The sequence below is a fragment of the Macaca thibetana genome, chromosome 8 (assembly GCF_024542745.1).
Source record: "Macaca thibetana thibetana isolate TM-01 chromosome 8, ASM2454274v1, whole genome shotgun sequence".
Classification (NCBI taxonomy): Eukaryota; Metazoa; Chordata; class Mammalia; order Primates; family Cercopithecidae; genus Macaca; species Macaca thibetana.
In genome coordinates, this window is record NC_065585.1 from 23,710,859 (window position 1) to 23,731,817 (window position 20,959).

At 36.4% G+C, this 20,959-nt stretch overlaps 1 long non-coding RNA gene across 1 annotated transcript; it reads right to left on the minus strand.

Moving 5' to 3' along the window:
- Window positions 1-942: 942 nt before the first annotated feature.
- Window positions 943-19,647, minus strand: LOC126961366 (uncharacterized). Its single transcript, XR_007728281.1, has 3 exons — window positions 19,558-19,647; window positions 8,372-8,399; window positions 943-1,130 (listed from the first exon to the last, which is right to left on the minus strand). It is a non-coding gene; the product is annotated as an uncharacterized LOC126961366 (long non-coding RNA).
- Between the last annotated feature and the right edge of the window lie 1,312 nt (window positions 19,648-20,959).

Sequence of the window (20,959 nt, forward strand, 5' to 3'; positions counted from 1 at the left end):
GACCCAAAAGAAAGGAAATAGTATATCAAAGAGATATCTGCACTACCCTGTCTATTGTAGCACTGTTCAGAATAGACAAGACTTAGAAGCAACCTAAGTGTACATCAACAGATGAATGGGGCCCGGCGCAGTGACTCACGCCTGTAATCCCAGCACTTTGGGAGGCGGAGGTGGGCAGAACACGAGGTCAGATCAGACCATCCTGGCTAACATGGTGAAACCCCATCTCTACTAAAAATGCAAAAAATTAGCTGGGCGTGGTGGCGGGTGCCTGTAGTCCCAGCTACTCGGGAGGCTGAGGCAGGAGAATGGCGTGAACCCGGGAGGCAGAGCTTGCAGTGAGCCGAGATCGCGCCACTGCACTCCAGCCAAAAAAAAGAAAAAAAAAGAAAAAAACACACAGATGAACGGATATGTAGTACATATATACATAACGGAGTACCAATCAGCCATTAAAAAGTGAGATCCAGGCCAGGTGCGGTGATTCACGCCTGTAATCCAGCACTTTGGGAGGCCGAGATGGGTGAATCATGAGGTCAGAAGTTTGAGACCATCCTGATCAACATGGTGAAACCCTGTCTCTACTAAAAATACAAAAATTAGCCGGGTGTGGTGGCGGGCCCCTGTAATCCCAGCTACTCAGAAGGCTGAGGCAGAAGAATCGCTTGAACCCGGGAGGCGGAGGTTGCAGTGAGCCGAGATCGTGCCATTGCACTCTACCCTGGGCGACAGAACGAGAGCAATTTTCAAACCTGAGTAATTAACAGATACCTTTTAAAAGAAACAAAAGTTATGTTTAACACCAGTGTTGCCTTAAATGATTTTTATTAGCATGTTGCTAAAATATGTGCAAATCAAAACCTACTTATAACTCCTTATGCATGTAAATGATTTAACATTCAAACACATTTACTAATTAAATGCAGATGAAAGATGCAACACAGTAAAATTCAGTTTTCTAACATTTATTTAACGTGATGGATGTTGTTGTTCTCTTGAAACTAAAAACCACTCACAAATGAACATCATACTCACAGTTAAGGTTCAAGTTCTCTTGCGGTCATCATACCCATACATCTGTGTGCCATGAGATCAGTCAATTTTTCCACCACTTTCCTCTGTTCCAACTACTGCAAAACCATAACATGATGTCATTTGGCCCTCACTTAGCAGAAATTCACCATTTACACAGTAATTCTCCCTCCATTTTTTTTTCCCTTAAGCCCATGATAAAGTAGAACTACTTGGGTGTAACATATTCAAAACAACAACAACAACAACAACAACAAAAAACAAAACCCACTATTAAGATTCCCCCATATAAGGGCAATTATTGATTTTGAGATTGCCATCAGGTGCTCAAAAATGTGCTTATGTAAATAGTTTTAGATTACCATTGATATGAAATTCCTAAATTGAAAAATCTCATGAACCCTTGGGAATATGCCTGGGGATCCCCAGAGGACCAAAGATCCTAGTTTAGGAAATTCTGAGTTGTTCTATCTTGGCCTAACTGCTGTCTCCTCCTGCCTGGAAGAAGCTTTAGTTTCTTCCACACATGAATTATTAATAAAATAATGCTTGTGTCATGATGCTAAAGTGGAACTGGCTAGAAGGAGGTAAGAAGCAAGACTGAATTAACTTCTCAAACTTTTATTTTTATTTATTTATTTTTTTGAGGTGGAGTCTCCCTCTGTTGCCCAGGCTGGAGTGCAGTGGCACAATCTCGACTCACCGCAACTTCCACCTCCTGGGTTCAAGCGATTCTCCTGCCTCAGCCTCCTGAGTAGCTGGGATTACAGGTGTACATCACCACACCTGACTAATTTTTGCATTTTTAGTAGAGACGGGGTTTTACCATGTTGGCCAGGCTCATCTCAAGCTCCTGACCTCAACTGATCCACCTGCCTGGGCCTCGCAAAGTGCTGGTATTACAGGCATGAGACACCATACCTGGCCTCAAACTTTTATATGACAGAAGGTGACAATGTTATTTCTGAAAACATAGAGTCAATGATGTTAGAAAGGAATGGTTTTCACTTATGGTTTGAGAAAAAGGGAGTCATGAACCTGGATGACTTTTATTAGTTCACTCACTTCAAGGAGACAATCAATAACTAATGCTTATCTAGCATGTTTTCATTTACAAAGAGCTTTCCCTCACTTGATTATCTTCCATCTTCAGCCACACACAGATGAAGACCCTTCTCAAAGGAATAACCATAACCTGGGAGTTGCTGTTTAAATTATGTATTCTAAACTCTAAGTTCTCTACTTTCTGCTGTACACCAAACACCAAACCATCTTCCACAAAGAATACTGCTGCATGAACTCTCACCTGAGCACAAACAGGAGACAATGCACCGTATACTCTACATCATCATCAGTTTCTCCCTTAAACTAAAAATATTCTTTATTTGGAGGCAAGGATGCCTGCATTTTCACAAAAGTTGTAACAAAATGTTAGGAGCATGGGGCTCTGGAATTACATTACACGTTCATCACTTACCAGCTCTGTGACGGTGGGAAAGCAATGTAAACTCTCTATACTGCACTATCATCCTCTGTAAAATAGGGATGATCGTGAGTTTCTCATGGATTTATTTTAATGATTAAATGTGTGGGTAACGCATGAAATCCTAGGTTACAATCCAAGTATCCAAGTGATGGATACACTAAAAGTCCACACTTGACTCTGATACAAATATCCATGTAACACAACTGCACTCATCCCACTAAATATATTTTAAAACTTAAAAAATGAAAAATGTATTTACACCCCCTCCCCACAAAGAGTTTGCTATCATATCTCTGTGTAGCATGAATATGTTTACTCTTTGTCAGATACTATCTTTCAAATGCTTTACACATTAAAGCAATTAATCCTCATCTTTGCATTAATCTTTTCTTTTTCCCCATTTGACAGATGGGGAAACTAAGGGGCAGAGTAATGAAGCGGGTTATCTATACTCACACAGCAGGTAAGTAATGGAGGTGGAATTTGAACCCTGACCCAAAACCTGTGTTCCAGAGTCTGTGCTTCTTGGAAGGCTGGACACTCCTTCTCCATGATTGTAAGCTTTTATTATCATAAGGGGAGCAAGAAATTCTCTTTAGTCTTCACATCTTGCCATATCATCTCAACTGCTCTGGCCATCTTTTAAGAGCTTCGTCAGTTCTTGTTTTGAATACTGCAACATCACTCAAACTTCTTACTCTGCCTGTAGGCTGAACCCCATCTGATGCATTCTCCACATTGCAGTCAGCATGATACATATTAATAGTATAATCACTCATTTTCCTCATAACAATGTTTCTGAGGTTAATCATCATTTTCAAAATACTGCCATGATCTGAGCCCCGCTTTCCTTTCCAACTTTATCCCCTTCCACTTCCTTTCAGGTTAGACATTTTGGAAATCCAGAATATCTGAAATTTCCTAAGTATCCCATGCATTTTTTTTTATGCTTTGAAGTATTTTTTTCCTGTTGATTTGATCATGTTTTTATGCGTGGCTAAATCCTTTATATCCTTTAAACTCATTGTAAGCATCCTCTTCTACAGAGTGTTTTCTGGTATCTTCACTTGTACCTCCTGGATTCTAGATGTGATTATATTCACAATTACTAAGCAAGAAAGGTATAGAAAGTATTCTGATTAAAAAAAAACTGCAGCCAAAGTCATATCAATTACTATGCAGAACTGTCCTAGGGGGTCATGATATCAAACTTGCTTTGGGCAAATATTAAAGAGCAACTGAACCAAATATGGTCAGAATTCCTGCTGGAGTAATAGCAGTGCTGAGTGACCCTGGCTGTAGTTGCATTCATGTATTAAGAAATTTTTGTATAACAGTTTGTGATCAGCAAAACTCAGTAGACGTTTTCCTAAGACCTCCCCACCATTTTCTTCTCCCTCTTGTTATTAAGCTCATGTTTGTCAAGAAAAATTTGGCCTCTGTGTATCTGATTCACTTACACTTGACTCATCAAAATATTTTGTAAGAGAGGTTTGAAGTCCAAGAAGCCTCTTGAGCCTCCTTTGTGGATCCTTAAGACATTCTTTTCTGAGAACCAATAAGTTGTTTCTGGCCAAATCCAAGTAAATGGAAACTCCAAATGACTTAGAACTGTTAAAGGGGTTGAAATATATGAACATGCTATCCTGTCCTTAAGTGATGTATCCATGCATGAGGAAGGTTTTCAATTTCCCCTGAAGGTAAAGTTGAGGAAGTGAGTAGTTGCATAACATGACTCAAGAAACCCTGCTTAACATATTACATATTTCCCCATGCCCTACTGGGATTTCCTTGTCCTTGGTGTCTCTGACATTTCAAAATCAGAAGGCACCACCTGCCAGACAACAGCTAATCTGAATTAAGGATTTCTGTCAGAATGACACTTGGCTTACTGCCAGCTAAGGTAGATCAGAGTCTTTCCTGCCAAGCCACCTGGATTCCTGTTTCCCGGCTGTACCAAGCAGACCGGTGTATGCAGGAGCAAGTGAGCCTTAGAAAAGATAATGCAATCCATGTGTCCCACCATAAATATCTGTTTTTACTACATGGCCGTAAGTCATTTATTCAAAGATTGCAAATTTTATTTTAAAAGTACAACAAATAGTTCATTGTACAACTGCCTTGGGCCCTTAATTAGAAACTGCAGTACTTTGCTCATTGTATATAACATTATAATGGCCCTTTTCTTCCATTATCCAAATGTTGTAGCTAATTTATCTTGTAAGATTGCTTATGCAGTACACTCAGAAGTACTGTGACTGTACAACTGACTGAATATAGACAATCATAGTCTCATTTGACAAAAGAGTTTTCAAGAGCATTTCATTAATAGTTCTTCTTGGCCACTTCCTCTAATCCGTACCAAACCATAGGATGTCCTAACTTGAAAACCTACCACAGCAAGAACAAAGCCCCTGTCTGGTTACTAAATGCTCTTGGAGGCTTCCTTTTTGGAAACTCATTATCAGTTCTCTGCCATTGCAAGTCACTAGAGGAAAATTATCTCATTGTTTCAAAGCTAAAGAAATGGAATCCTCACCTCTTTAGATGTGTTGATACCACAACATCCTGATTTACCGGTTCTGAGCCTTATTACCTTCTTGTAGCATTTACTAACCCTTAAAAGAGAAAGATATGGCCACATATTCTCTGCCCCTAAATATCTGAAGGAGAACTAGAAACTCAGTTACCTAATGCCAAACAGCTGTATTTGTGATGTTTCCCTTCTTTATTTCATTTTCAGCCAGATGTTTGGAATCACATAGACAATAAGACAATACTTAATATTTCTAAAAAGAGTCTCAAAAATGTCATGACTCTTCAGATTGGGAACACGGGAAGACAAAGACATAGAAAGATATAATTGGAGCTTATACAATCATGAAGCGTCTGAGTAAGTTGAATATAAACCCATTCATAACTTTTCAGAATACCAGAAACATTGTCTGAAAATTGAGAGGGACTTCAAGCTACAAACAAAAGGACAACTCAGTTACGAACAAACATATGGAACTTGTTACCCCAGAGGTACAAAATGAAGATACACATACTAATTTGAAAATATTCATGTACATTCACAGATGATTGACGGAGATATTAAAGGTAATGAAAATATTTTGGATTCGGCCGGGCGCGGTGGCTCAAGCCTGTAATCCCAGCACTTTGGGAGGCCGAGACGGGTGGATCACAAGGTCAGGAGATTGAGACCACCTGGCTAACACGGTGAAACCCCGTCTCTACTAAAAAATACAAAAAATTAGCTGGGCGAGGTGGCGGGCGCCTATAGTCCCAGCTCCTCGGGAGGCTGAGGCAGGAAACTGGCGTGAAACCGGGAGGCGGAGCTTGCAGTGAGCTGAGATCTGGCCACTGCACTCCAGCCTGGGCGACAGAGCGAGACTCCGTCTCAAAAAAAAAAAAAAAAAAAAGAAAATATTTTGGATTCATTGCTAACTTTTTAACTTTGGTGTCAGAGAGGACAAGTCTGACTTTTAGCACATTTCCTATATCCATACACAGTTTGTATCCATATGCTGGGTTGGTTGAAATCCAATGTGACAATTGCTACTTGCATAGTATCTGCTTATAATTATTTGTTAAATGAATATTAATATTTAAAGTACATAAACTCTTTCATATGCATCCTCATTTTATCCTTTTTATAATCCTTTGATGTTGAAAATGAGGAAGATTCCAAAGAAAACTGAAATGGAGGTAGTATGTGTAGAGAGGGACCATGGGAGAATAATTACAAATTCAAACTCTGGAGTCAGATCTGTTCAGAATCCCAGCTCTACAAATCACAAGGTTTAGCACTTTACACAAGTTAACTAAACCCTCCAAACCTTAGTTTCTTGATATGTACAGTGAGACTAATGACAAAGTCTACATCTAAGGGTGTCTGTGAGAATTAATGAGATATCTTATGTAAAGTTTACTTACCAGCGGCTGGCACATAGCAAATGTTCAATAATTACTATTTAGAGTTAAGAAAAAATTCATTTGTCAATATATCATGTTGTCTAATTATCCTACAATACATAGCTGGTTAATTCTAGTACTGAGAATCAAACAGCATTCTTCTGACTAAGCCTTATGTTCTTTCCATGTGCATGGTGAATGCTGTTTTGTCAAAGACAAAAGAGTAGACTAAGTAGACTAAGAGTAGACTAAGAAGAAAGAAGCCTGGCATTTGGGGTCTGAATGAGTTGCCTCATACAATCATAAATATAAAGTCTATAACTCACTAAGTATTGTGTATTTTAAATCGGCTTTTTTTCCTGTATGATAAACATAGCCAATTTATTTTCGATTGATGGAAGTCAACTATGTTTGAATTTATGAGCTCACCACAATTTTCTTGGCAATGCCTGCCATTTACTAAATACAGTCTATCCGGAGTTACTAGCAATAACAAATATTTGCATTTATATTAGATGTTTTATGGTTAGAAGAGGATTAGACCAAACGACCTGGAGGAAGCATAATAGAAATGTTCCTTAACATCTATTCTTTAATGAGGCTTACATTGCCAAACGAGTTTAGCATGGGAAGTAGTTAAGGTTCTTTCCAAGAAGTTTTACAAAATAAGCTAAGCAGTATGTTTAAATAATAGAAGAAAAGATCTTCAATAACATTCTCTTCAGTAAAAAGCCATCACCAAAAAATATTTTATCTACAACATAAATATTTGCTGTTAAGTGTAGACTGTGTTTAGCCACAATTGATTTAATATTTCCTTCCCTCAAAATACAAAGTAAATAAGGTGATTGCATAGTGCTGGGCAACTTGATCCCAGTTGCTTGTCTTATCTTCACTATTACCACCTCCTTCTCTGCCACAGCCACAGCCACAGCCACAGCACGGAACTTTTATCCAGTGGTATAAAGCAAAAGAGAATATTATAGGGAAATCAAAAGCGGGAACTGTGTCAGTTAATTCTTACTGTGTCATGATCACCCCAAAACATTTTGACTTAAACAACAAAATATGTTGTTTTTGATAATTCTGAGTCAGCTAAGCAGTTCTAGTCTGTGCCCACTTAACTGCTCAGCTGGGTCAAAATGCCATTACTCCTAGGTCTGGTGGTTGATTCCATGTCAGTGGTAAAAGGCCATGTATCTCCCATTATCTCACAGCATTGCCCAGTCTTATTCACATGGTGATGGTTGCAGTATTCCTAAGAGCAACAACCAGACAATTTCTGACAAACAAGTGATTTTCAAGGCTTTATTTGTGTCACATTGTTCATTGTCCTGTTAGTCAAACAGGTCATAAAAGCAAGGTTGGATTTGAGAAATGGTTAAATAAACTTCAACTCTTAATGAGTTGCAAGCCCTCAATGCAAAGAACGGGATATTGAGCGGTGTGAAGAGTTGAAGTGATGTTTCCTTCCCATCACAGATAATCTATGACACTATTCCATGAGCATTCTCTACCAGAGGTTGTCCTATATTTTACGAAGAAACTTCAAAATCTTTCTTTATTTCATTCTTTTAAAAATTATCTGAGAAAGGTTAGCAATGAAGACATGTATTTAAATTCTAACCCTTATACAAATTAGTTCTACGACTTTGGTCCAGTCATTTAACATTTCATAGTAGGTCGAATTAAATTATAATAGCTTCTATGTCATGGCACTGCCAAGAGAATTACATTAGATAAAGGCATGTAAATTATTTATTAAAAATTCAAAATATTAGTTTTAAGCTCTAATTTATTCACTTAAAAATAATATTTGAGCACTTATTACATTCCTATTAATATAGAATATTTCTAAGAAGCAGTTAAGAGAACCATGTTGAGTCAAATTATCTGCACCTTATTCTAGCTTTTATTTTGGAGTAAGTTACTTACTGTTTTGAACATTCTTATTTTTCCACACCTGTGAAATAAGCATAAAAATAATTATGTCTACCTCATAAAGTTGCTGGGAGAATTACATACAAATACCTAGATAAATGTCTGGCACATCATCAATACCCAACAAATGATAACAATTATTATTATGTCACAGCCCTGGAGTAGACATTAGATGTATTAAAAATTCATTAAATGTGTCCTCGTATATTACAGTATATTGAAGGAATGAGACACTGAAAATGGAATAGGTCAATAAATAAAAAGTTCAAATTGTGATTAGTGGAATGAAAGAAAATAATACGGTGGCAAGGTAACATAGAAATGAACTTCTGATGAAGTGGTAGCAGCAGTTCTCTCTGCAGAAATGATATGCAAACTGGAAATTTAAGAATTAAAGAAATTTGAGATTTTTCAGAAAAGAAAGATTGTGGTCAGAGGGGTAAAGCAACTTGCTCCAGGTTGTACAGGGGAGATGTCAATAGCTCGGAAAGATTCTAAGCAATAATACAACCTCTGTAAACCTTCCTAGCCCTTGAGGATAGATGTTGCCAAAGTGAGTGAGCCTGACAGTCTCTCGGGAGGTAAACTCCTCTCCTCTGTGTGTTGCTCTCCTATTCAACTAATCCTACTTAGGAAATCTTTAACCTGATGACCAAATACAACACAACACAACAAAACAAAACAACCAAAAAAAAAAAAAATCCAAAAAGCAATTCATTGATTCTGGCTTTTGAAATTAAAAACCAGTAAATCTGTGTTTTGTTTTGGTTCACAATTCTACCATGTAAAATTTCAAAATATGCTTCAGACAGACATCACAGAATATTGCATTTGTAATTAAAAAGGCAATCAAAAGCTATCCTGGCATGGGCAAGTGTTTCAGTTCATTTTCACACTGCTATAAACAACTCCCTGGGACTGGGTAATTTATGGAGAAAAGAGGCTTAATTGACTCACAGTTCTGCAGGCTTAATAGGAAGCATGGCTTGAAGGCCCCAGGAACTTACAACTGTGGTAAAAGGCACAGGGGAAGAAGCAAGCACATTTTTGCCATGGCAGAGCAGGAGAGAGAGCGAGGAACTGCCACACACTTTTAAACCATAAGATCTCCTGTGAACTCACTTGCTATCATGAGAACAGCATGGAGGAAACTGCTCCCCAATTCAATCTCCTCACACTAGGGCCCTCTTCCAATAAGCAGGAATTACAGTTCGAGATGAGATTTGGGTGGGGACACAGAGCTGAACCATAACAGCAAATAATATCCCAAGCCACAGATCATCCTACAGATGACAACTACAACTTCTGGAGAAAATATAAAAACAACTATCAGAATTCACAGGAGGATGAAGAAAAGTAAGATAATTGTAGAGGTTAATGGTTTGGAAGAAATCAATGATACAAATTGGGATTTCTTTCTTTTCTTTGGACATAGGAGAATGCTACAGTTGGCATGTCATAGAGTAGCTGAAACTTGGATAGAGAATCAACAGTCTTTTCTGCCAAGAGGACAAAGTTAAGACATCACAGCTGCTGGAGCCTGAAGGTGAAATACCAGAAGGGAGAACAAAAGAAGGTCCATAATCTGTATATAAAACTTGCCCAAATCTGGCCGGGCGCGGTGGCTCACTCCTGTAATCCCAGCACTTTGGGAGGCTGAGGCGGACAGATAATGAGGTCAGAAGTTCAAGACCAGCCTATCTAATATAGTGAAACCCCGTCTCTACTAAAAAAATACAAAAATTAGCCAGGCGTGGTGGTGTGCACCTGCAGTTGCAGCTACTCAGGAAGCTGAGGCAGGAGAATCGCTTGAACCCGGGAGGTGGAGGTTGGAATGAGCCGACATCGTGCCACTGCACTCCAGCCAGGGCGACAGAGTGAGACTCTGTCTCCAAACAAACAAGCAAACAAACAAAAAACTTGCCCAAATCTATGACTAATCTCAGAACTGCATATGAAATAAAGAAGACTCAAAAGAGTCCATTTGAGGATAAAATAACTTAAATTTGAACTGCTATAGAAGAGACAGAGTTTATAGTTATGTTCCATCTATGTTAATTACCTCTTTAAAGAAGAGTGTACACTCTTTTGAGGAATACAATGAAATCCAGAGTTACCATTTTATAATATTTAAAATCTCCAGAATAAAATCCCAAATTACTCAACATATAAGGAATAAAAAAAAGTGGCTCATTTTCCAAAGAAAGATAATGAGATGATTTAGATGCTAAAGTTTATTGAAAAGTATTTTAAAGTAACTTTTTTTTTTTTTTTGAGATGGAGTTTTGTTCTTGTTGCCCAGGCTGGAGTGCAATGGCATGATCTCAGCTCACTGCAACCTCCGCCTCCCAGGCTCAAAAGTTCCCCTGCCTCAGCCTCCTGAGTAGCTGGGATTACAGGCATGCACCACCGCACCCAACCAATGTTTTGTAATTTTTAGTAGAGATGGGGTTTCTTCATGTTGGTCAGGCTGGTCTCAAACTCCTGACCTCAGGTGATCCGCCTGCCTTGGCCTCCTGAAGTGCTGGGATTACAGGCGTGAGCCACTGCGCCCAGCCTGAAGTAACTATTATACTCAATGATATAAAGAAAAACAAGAAGCAATGCTTTCAATTAAAGACATATAGTAAATCTCAGCAAAGAAAAACTATAAAAAGAACCAAATGGAAATTCTAGGATTAAAAATTATATCTGAAATAAATTCACTGTTTGAGAGTGAATGCAGATAAGGAAAAGAGTGAACACATTTGAAGATAGATTAACATAAATTATTCAGCCTGAAGAACAGAGAGGAGAAAACCATTTTTAAAAATTAACAGTCTCAGGGACAATATACAAATGTGTCATATATATATTTGGAGTCTATGAAGAAGAGGAAAATGAAAAAAATTTGTTTCAGAGAATAGCTTAACACTAACCCAATTTGTTGATTGATATCGAGAAACTCAATGAATTCTAATTAAGAAAGTGAAAGGGCCAGGCATGGTGGGTAACGCCCATAATCCCAGCACTGTGGGAGGCAGAGGCAGGCAGATCATTTGAGGTCAGGAGGTAGAGACTAGCCTGGCCAACATGGTGAAACCCCAGCCCTACTAAAAATACAAAAATTTGCTGGGCATAGTGGCCTGTGCCTGTAGTCCCAGCTACTTGGGAGACTGAGGCAAGAGAATTGCTCGAACCCAGGAGGCAGAAGTTGCGCTGAGCCGAGATCTCGCCACTGCACTCCAGCTTGGGCAACAGAGCAAGACATTGTCTCAAAAAAAAAAAAAAAGGAAAATGAAAGAAAGGCCCACCTGGACCCTGCATAGTCAATAGTCTGAAAAGCAAAAACAAGGAAAAGACCTTGAATCAGCCAGAAAACAAAAATACAGATCAAATACAGGAAAACAATGATTTGGATTATCCCTGACCTTTCAAGAGAACTATGGTGAGAAGACAATGGGACCACACCTTTAAAGTGTGGAAAGAAAAAAAAAATCAATCCAGAATTCTAAATCTAGCTAAAATGTCTTTCAAGAAGTAAGGAGAAATGAATAATTTTAGATTAAAACAATAGAATTTTCGTCAGCGGACAAATACTTAAGGATTTCTTCAGACCAAATGAAGGTGATACCTGGTAAAAATGACATTTTTCAGGGAAGAATAAAGAGCATCAGCAAGGGTAAATTTCGCAGTAAATGAGAATGACTACTTTTTCCTTCTTCATTTATTTAAAATAGTATTTTAATGAAAAAATTATAATATTGGATTGTGGAGATTTAAAGCACATAAAAGTAAAACAAATGGCAACCATATCATAAAGGTTGAATGAGGGTAAATGAACATATACAGGCTTTTTCATATTTTATGTGAAATTAATACAACACTTATTCTAATTAGACTGTAAAGTTAAGGATGCATATTGTAGTCTAAAAAGGATAATGGAAAAAATATATATAAAAAGTAGCAGATAAATTAAAATTGAATTATAAAAATATGTAAATAATTCAAAACAAAGCCGGAAACAGGGACAGAAATACAAATTAGAAAGAAGAAACAGAAAATAAATAATAAAATAGTAGACTGAAACTCAAATGATTATATTTAAATAGACTAAGCACTCCAATTAAAAGGCAGGAACTATTTCAATGCATAAAACTGTAAGACCCAACTGTGCACCATCTACTCTATCAGAGATACATTTTACTTAAAAAGACAAATGAAATGAAAATATATATACCATGAAAATAGTTAGCATTAGAATGTAGGAGTGGCTGTGTTGTTAATATCAGGTAAAATACATTTCAAGGCAGAAAAGATTACAAAATTAAAATAGAGATACTTCATAGTGATAAAGATGTCTATTCATTGCAGATCATCAATGTTTGTGTCTCTAATACCAAAGCTTCAAAAACGGAAAGAAACAGAAAAATCTACAGTCATAGTTGGAGATTTTGTTATGCCTTTCCAACAAATCAACCAGACAAAAAACTTTAGTAAAGACAGAGTAAAATGAACAATATTAATATGAACCTAACCAATAATTACACAGCAATAAAGTCAGTAATTGCAGAATACATGCTCTTCTCCTTTGCTCATGGCACATTCATCAAGATTTTAAACATGTACTTAAAAAGGCTCTTCAAAAGTGGCATTATACAAGGGCCATAGTACATTTCAATAATTTTTTAAAAATAAAATTATTAATTGTATATTCTACTTACCCATAAAATTGAATTAGAAATTATTAAGTGTATATTCAGGAAATAATCCAAAATATTTGGATAGTATATAGCAAGTTTAAAAAGAATCTTTTAGTAAAAAAAAAAATCATGTATAAGTTCAGTCTATTCATGAGATAAATGTCAGCCAAATCTCCATCATGGACATTCTGTAAAATAACTGACTAGTACTCCCCAAAACTGTCAAGGTCATCAAAAGTAAGAAAAGTCTGAGAAACTGCCACAGCCAAGAGGACTCTACAGAGGCATGATTACTAATTGTAATGTAATATCCCGTGGGATCGATCTTTTTTCTTTTCTTTTCTTATTTATTTATTTATTTATTTATTTATTTATTTATTTATTTGGAGACAGAGTCTAGCTTTGTCATCTAGGCTGTAGTGCAGTGGTGCGATCTCGACTTACTGCCTCTGCCTCATGGGTTCAAACGATTCTCCTGCCTCAGCCTCCTGAGTAGCTAGGATTACAGGCATGCGCCACCACGCCTGGCTAATTTTTGTATTTTTACTAGAGATAGGGCTAACTTTTTGTATTTTTAGTAGAAAAGAGGTTTCCCCATGTCGGCCAGGCTGGTCTCGAACTCCTGGCCTCCAGTGATCGGCCCAACTTGGCCTCCCAAAGTGCTGGGATTACAAGCAAGAGCCACTGCACCTGACCCTGTGGAATCCTGGAACAAAAAAATAACATTAGGTAAAAACTAAGGAAATTTGAACAAAGGATTAACTTTAGCCAATAATGTATCAATAATGGTTCAATACTTGTAGCAAATTTACCTATTAACATAGAAGTTAATATTAGGGAAAACTGACTGTGGGTTGTATAACTCTCTATACTATCTTCTTAATTTTTCTGTAAATCAAAATTTTCCCAAAATAAAAAAATTAGCTTTGAAAAATAAGAAAGTATTTTCAACTAAACAATAATGAAAATACACATCAAAATTATGGGGCCTGGAGTGGTGGCTCATGCCTATAATCCCAGCACTTTGGGAGCCTGAGCTGGGCAGATCACTTGAGGTCAGGAGTTCCAGACTAGCCTGGCCAACATGGCTAAACCCCGTCTTTATTAAAAATACAAAAATTAGCTGGATATAGTGGTGCTCACCTGTAATTGGGAGGCTGAGGCAAGAGAATCGCTTGAACCCAAGAGGCAGAGTTTGCAGTGAGCCGAGGTCGCACCACTGCACTCTAGCCTGGATGACAGAGACTCCATCTCAAAAAACAAAAAGCAAAACAAAACAAAACAAAAATTGTGGGATATAGCTAAGGCACTACTTAAAAGGAAGGAACTGTATAGCTTTACACACTTTTTAAAATAGATCTAAAATCAGAGACTTAAGATGCCACCCTAAGAAGCTAGAATTAAAAAAAAAAAAAAAGAAGAAGAAGAAGAAAAAAAAAAGGAGCAGAATAACCCAAGACAAGTAGAAGGAAGAAACTTCTGAAGACAATAGCAAAAATCAATGAAAAAGAAAATTCAGGCCAGGTGTGGTGGCTCACGCCTGTAATCCCAGCACTTTGGGAGGCCGAGGTGGGTGGATCACCTGAGGTCAGGAATTTGAGACCAGCCTGGCCAACATGGCAAAACCCTGTCTCTACTAAAAATGCAAAAATTAGCCTGCCATGGTGGCAGGCACCTGTAATCCCAGCTACTCAGGAGGCTGAGGCAGGAGAATTACTTGCACCTAGGACATGGAGGTTGCAGTGAACCAAGATGGCACCACTGCACTCCACCCTGGGCAATAGAGTGAGACTCTGTCTCAAAAAGGAAGAATATTCATATAATAGAGAAAATTAACAAATCCAGCTGAACTCTCCTATGTTGTTTGTGGAAATACAAAATGAAGCAACCACTTTGGGAAAAGATCTGGCTATTTTTAGTTGTGTTAAGTATACGCCTACCCTATAACTAAAACATTTTACGCCTAAATAGTTCCTCAAAAAATGCGAAATACATTTTCACAAAAAAGACTTGTAAAAAAGTGTTCATTTCAATTTTATCATAGCCAAAAACTAGAAATAGCCTAAGTGCCAATCAATAGGTTAATGAATATAATGAATTATGACTCATCAATGAGAAAGAATGGACTCAGTATACACACAATCTATGTTTCCATGTATTATCTCTTTCCATCTTCATAACAATCTCTTTCCATCTTCATAACAACCCCGCTATTTGAGATATGAGGAACAGATACACAGAGTTCTTTAACTTGGTCAGATAGCTAGTGAGGTGTACCAGGACTCAAATACTGGTGGTGTAGTGCAAAATGCTTGCTGTTAAGGAATATATTGTACTTCCCTATGTTCACCTAAAACAGTCAAATCCATGGAGTGGTGTGTAGTACGAAATGGGTATCTTGGAAAACTGTGCTATAAAATTTCTATCTACACATTGCTTCCAAGCAATCATAAATAAAGGGTGAAGACAATTCTGCAGAATAGAACCTTAACTTGCTCATAAATGCACAGACCTATTCAGCCAAGGAAATGCTTAAGAAAGATAGAAATACTGTCAGTTGTTTTAACTTTGCTGCTACAACTACCAGATAAAGACTGCAGGAAGAAGATGTGCTAGCAAACTGGTGGATTAGGTATCAGAAGACCGAGGTTCTTATACCAGCATTGTGACAAGGTAGCCAAGAAAGAGAAGACATATCACCTCTCTGGACTGCATCGACTGATTAAGGAGGCTGGACCTAATGAGCTTAAACTTTCCATTAAATTAGATTCTGTGCCTGTCTTCCTAATAGATGGAATCCTACTTAAATTTTTAAAAAATTGTTATTGCCAATCTTTAATAACTCATTCATAATAAATTATCATCTACAAAAACATAGTTTACATAGAACACGAAGAGTTATTTACAATTCAATATCCAAGAAGTCTTTATTGAGAGGTATTTGTTGCAAGGAGGTGATAAAAATAAGGACCAGCTTGGGAATCAGATATACCTGGTTCAGATCCCAGTTCTGAACTGCCTAGTCATATGAACCTGAGCAATGCACTTCCTCCCTGGAACTCAGTATCCTCATCTGTAAAATGGTAATATATAAATGCATATCCTGATGGCCTGTTTCCCACTCTGCCTAGGCAGCCATTGCCAGAGTTTTTCTCTGACCCATTCTTTCCCAAAGTAACTCCCACTTGCTGCCAGGAAACTGCCCTTAATGTATCTTCAGTCCAGGTCCCAGTGCCTTCTGTCTGCTTTAAGTTAGAAGGGTTCTAAGGGAAATGTAAAAGAACTTCATTAATAGTGTGTATAAAACCAGGCAGGCATATTGAAAGCAGGGAGATACACTGCAAACCCAGCAGGTGTAATCTTATTTGTAACATCACATCTTTAAGAGTTAATAAATAATTTTAATTTAAAAATAAAAGAAATAAGAAATGGAAAACTTGTGTGTCCCACTACTGTTTCAAAATTGAGTAGCAAATTATTGTATTGTTACCTATAATACAGGTACTATATAGTATATATTACCTATAAAATAGGTAGCTATAAATTAGGTTCAAGAAAAGAATCCTAGCTTTCAAATGCTTAAGCTATTTAGCTCATAGCTCCTCCTCTTCTGTTGAAATTTGTTTGTTCTGCTGTTATAATGCTTATCTCTGTGGAAGTCATTTGGGATCCCTCTCCCTCCGTATTTCTCTCTCCCTGACTCTCCCCTGCCCTCCCTCTCCCACTCTTGATCTCTCTCTCTTTCTCTCTTTTTCTTCTTTCTCTACAACTGCAGTTTGAGCCTTTAAAAGGCTGATCTAATATTTGGTTCTTTGTTTTGTGTCCCACAAATTAGCACAGACTCAGTCATATAATAGGTGTTCAATCACTGTCCGCTCATTTAAATTAATCATTATAAACAAACATGCCACTGATATGGACCAAAGCCTTTTCCATCCAGAAGTTCCTTCTGAGAAACACAGAGCATGGGGAAATGAGGACAGAGTAAGTAATCTAACCTAAAAGATTGTGAAGCTTCATGACCACGCCCAGAATGCAACAGTCCAAATATGAATTCAGTCCTTTGTTTTTCTTTCTTTTTTTTTAAATTGGCTTCAAAACTGACCATGAGTCATAGGCCAGACTGTCATACAAAGAGGACAATTTTTCATTCTCATATTTTTACATTCTACACTAAAATCCAGAATGTCTTATCAATGGCTCACTATAAAAAAACACACTAGAATATTATGGTAAAAAATCAAAATAAATAAATACATAAAAATACACATATAAACGATGTTACTTAAAAAGTAAAACACTCCAGGGTCTTAGCAGAACCTTCCAACATCTTAACTGAGACCCACACTTGGACATCCATACCCTTACACTCAGATTTGTAAAGTATGAGAGAGACAACAGATATCATTTGCGTTAGAGGATTTCAGTATGAATGGCCTAAGAAAGAATCAAGATACTTAATTTTTTGAATAGAATAAAATTTTTGAATCTTTCTATCTATCCATACATATCTATGTATTTATGTATATTCTTCTACCCTATTCAGTAGTACTAATCATAGATCTATTAGCAATAATGTAAGTAATATATTAGGTATACATTGTATGCAGGCATTGTACTCAGCCTTGCATATTATATTATTTAACCCTCAAAATGAATCTATAAACTAGAAAATTGAATCTAAAGAACACTAAATAAATTGTGAAAACTGTGCACATACAAAATAGGAAGGCAGTATTCAAACCTATAAATTATAACTTCAAGGCCCCCGGTCTTAATCACTACAATATATTTACTAGATACAATAACATTTTACCCAAAGTATTGTAAAATCCAGTTGGAAGTTTAGGAAATTCACTGTGTACATGAATACTATGAAGAATGGTTACTTCTTTTTTAACATCAAGCTGGATGGACGTTACAGCACGAGACCACACTTGTTTTTTTTTTTTTTTTTTTTTTTTTTTTTACAAAATTTGTCCGTGAATGGGCAGTCAAAAGCTGAAGCAACCTTGATTTTGATACCTGGGTAGAAAATAGCCTTACTGACCAACACCTGCCCCATGCTTTATCCCTTATGCTTCTTCCCCCTCCCTTAAACTTTTCACTAAAGAGATAATTCACCCAGGCTAAGATCTAGGGCCATATTAGGACTTGAGGATACTTAAATTCTGACAGAGTTATGATACACCATGTAGTGAAAATAATATCAAACTGAAAAACTAATATTCACACATAGGCAACAACAAACAGTTTGGTTTATTTTTCAAGCATTTCTGTGTAAAATTTTTGGGATTAATCCATTGTAACATCTTTTATCCTTTAAGACAGATACCCATCTGCTGGTTCCTAAAGCTGAGTCCTCAACCGTGGGGTGTACGTACTCAGAGAATGTTCAAGATGCCCCACTGAGTTAAAGGAAGAAAATGTTAGAACTTCTATTTGTATTTATTTGTAATCAAAAGTCAATTATTTTATACATATTTAAAACATAGATGGACATGGAAGATCTCATCCAGGCCACGTATCAGAGGGCCACATATTATTCACTCAACCTCCAGAGGGAAGAGTAGGATGCCCAAAATGTGTAGGGATTGGAAGTGGAATTTTCACTCATTTTTCTCTCTTTTAGTGTATAGCAATCATTTGTAGTTTACTTGTATTCACCTAAGTGAATTTATAAATTATATTATCTAGTTTTAAACAATTTAATGATAATAAAATGAGTAAGTGGTTTAAAATGTGTCTATTAAGAAATTGCAGATTGAAGTTAACATTAACAATGCAAGCCCAACAAAATTGAGAACACAGAGAATCTAACCATTTAATAGAACAAGCTCCTCATTAGCCATGCTGCAAAGTAAAAATAAGGCATTAACCTGAAAGCATTTAAAATTATTAGGGAGACTAATCTATGGATTTGTGTTTATTCTAATTAATTATGAACCTCTTCCTAAGGACATATTGTGCCTTGATGGTTTCTAAGTAAATAACAGTATGATGCCATCATGACTAAGAAGAAGTTATTTAATTTCTCCAACAATTGCTTTAAGATATAGTACTAAAACAAGTACTTTGCAAAATTTCCCTCAAGGTGAAATAAATGCTTAGGAATCACTTTTGAAATTCCTTCATCTCAATTAGAGAAATACTTATTTTGCCTGCTGCCTACAAAAATATGGTCAGAAGCTAAAATACACTCCTTGGTTGGACAAAAGAGTTTTAAGGCCCATAAATCATCAAAATATAGTTTTCAAATTATCTTCCCCCATTTGAATCTACATATTTTCATAAAGTAAATTTTTCAATAATCACAGCCTTTAAAAACAGTTTAGAAATAAATAGAATTTAAACCCTGATCTTGGAATTTCTCTAATATAGTATATTAAACCAATATTTTTTTAAAACCTTAAGCTTGTTAATTTTTTTGCTCACATTAAGTTAATAAAAAACACGTTAATAATATAGTAATAATATTTTCAAAGTGATGGTGTTTACCTTATTATGTCTTTTTCTTGGACACGTAAGACTTCATTTTTCAGCCTCATTTGCAGTAAGATCTGGATCACTTGACTGAATTCTGGGTGCTGAAATGTAAGTTGGAAAGTTGTGTATCATTTCTGAGCCTAGCTCTTAAACCTTCATGTGCAGTATTTCAGATTTTACTTTCCTTTTATAAAGTGACTTTGGAGGCAAATGTGGCAACATTATAAGATAAACTCATCTGGAATTACACAAGAGAAAATAACCTATGGAAGCACAGCCCACATTGGACTTTAATGTGAACAAGAAATAAACTTTGTATTGATAAGCTAGCGAGAGCTCAGTATTGCTACCATGAGTGAGGCAATTCTACACAGACTAATGCAATTATTAATAGCATATTGAGACCCAAATTTTTTGTACCATAAAAGTATTTATGTAATATTGTTTATTTCATCTTTTTGTCACAATTTAAAATTTCCATTTTCCATGTCTTACATGTAATATATTTCTACAGTAGCGTAACTATACATCTGTTTGGGTTGCATGCCAAAGGTACTTTTTCTTGATAACTAAATAATAAAAAACATTTGGAGATAATTAAATTAAATATATGCTTTATTATCAAATTTTCATCACCAGCTACTTAAATAGCCATAGGATATCTTTAGACTTATTATCGCAAAACTGTATAATATATTTAAGCCCTAAGCAACAAGAAATGAATGACAGTTGCATCTTACATCCACACACCTCTCCTAATTTTTAGTTGATATGGATCACCACACCCCAAACCAATGATTTACTAAAAGTAGAGAGTATTAGTACCAAGGAATTAAACCAGTTACTCTTTGTAGCTGAAGAGAGTATTCTTTAAAGCAGTATGTCTGAGAAATACAATCACTAAATTTCACAAGGAAAAAAGTTAAAAACAAGTAAACTCAAATCTTTATCTAGGATATATCTATGCATATACACACACACATGCATCTATATACATAGATAGATGGGCACATACACAAATGTGTGTATATGCTTAACATACATATATACATACAGTGGGTATTTATTTTTTAGAGTCACACCAACTTTTTTTAATCCTAGAGCCTATTTGACTATCCAGACTGAAAGTAACTAGAAGTGAAATTAAAATAAGCCTTAACTACAGAACAAAGTAAAAATCTTGGGCCTCATTTTGTTGAATTAAATCAAGATCACATGTTCACTTCAATGTCTCAATAGAAATGTTCTGTTCTTAGATACCAAAGCCAGACAGTTCATTTTCTAGTTCTTAACACCTATACACATTGCAGATGTAGCTGGTAAGCTCAAGGAGAATGTCTTCTTGTGGGCTGTCTTCAAAATGTACTAATTCTGAGAAGTTTGGGACTCTTAAAAGTAAGATTAAAAGCAGTAG